Genomic DNA, 1,196 nt, shown 5'->3' on the forward strand with positions numbered 1-1,196 from the left:
TGCCCACTTAACTGTGAAAAAGATTTTTGTTGGTGGCATTAAAACAGTATAAGAAAACGGAAATGAGGACCTCCCTGGTGGTGCTGGGATTAAGACGCAACCTATGAAGCAATCCGCAGCCACTGCAGCACGAGTTCGATTCCCAGCCTGCCAGAGAGAAACCCACATGGCGGGACAGACCTCTCCTGTCTTGCCCACTGCTCCCCTCAGCAGTGTACTTTGGTCCGTCTGCCTGTTCTGTTTCCCACTCTGTCTCTGGTGAATCCTCTCACCCCCACATCTCTGGCCTGTACCCCAATTCTTGTATATAAATAAATAAATATTTTAAAAATAAAGAAAGAAAGAAAACGGAAATGACTGAAATCATGACTGATGGGGGCAGTGGCAAAAAGAGAAGCTTTGCTTTTGTAACCTTTGATGTAGACAATATTGTCATTCAGAAATACTGTGGATACTGTGAATGGCAACAACTATGAAGTAAGGAAAGCCCTGTTTCATCCAGAGAATGGCCAGTGCTTCATCCAGGCAGAGTTCAAAGTCATTCTGGAAATTTTAGTGGTGGTTGGGGAGGTGGTTTTGGTAAGAAAGGAAACTTTGGTCATGGAGGAAGTGTCAGTGGTCGAGGTGGCTTTGGTGGTAGCCATGGTGGTGGTGGTGGATATGGTGGCAGTGGGGATGGCTGTGATGGATTTGGTAAGGATGAAAACAATTTTGGAGGTGGCAGAAGCTACAATGATTTTGGCAATTACAACAATCAATCTTCAAATTTTATACCCATGAAAGGAGAAAACTTTAGAAGCAAAAGCTCTGGCCCCTATGGTGGTAGAGGTCAATATTTTCCAAACCACAAAACCAAGGTGGCTACGGTGGTTCCAGCAGCAGCAGTTGCTATGGCAGTAGCAGAAGGTTTTAATTTACTGTCAGGAAACAAAGCTTAGCAGGAGGGAAAGCCAGAGAAGTGACAAAAAGCCATAGGTTACAAGAAATTTTTGAACTCAGCCAAGGACATTGGTTACAGGGCCTAATAGCTACAAAGAAGACATGTTTTGGACAATACTCATGTGGATGCTCAAAAAACTCGAGGATATACTTGTGAATAATTGTATAACAGGTTATTTTAGTTTCTGTTCTGTGGAAAGTGTGAAGCATTCCAAAAAAGGGTTTTAATGTAGTTTTTTTTTTTTGCATCCATGCTA

General features: G+C 42.7%; 1 pseudogene across 1 annotated transcript; it reads left to right on the top strand.

The window, feature by feature from the left end:
* Positions 1–353: 353 nt before the first annotated feature.
* On the top strand, positions 354–975 carry LOC311168804 (heterogeneous nuclear ribonucleoprotein A1-like; annotated as a pseudogene). Its single transcript has one exon. The product of its transcript is annotated as a heterogeneous nuclear ribonucleoprotein A1-like (transcript).
* The last annotated feature ends 221 nt before the right edge of the window (positions 976–1,196 follow it).

The sequence above is a fragment of the Talpa europaea genome, assembly GCF_964194135.1.
Source record: "Talpa europaea genome assembly, chromosome: 3".
Lineage (NCBI taxonomy): Eukaryota > Metazoa > Chordata > Mammalia > Eulipotyphla > Talpidae > Talpa > Talpa europaea.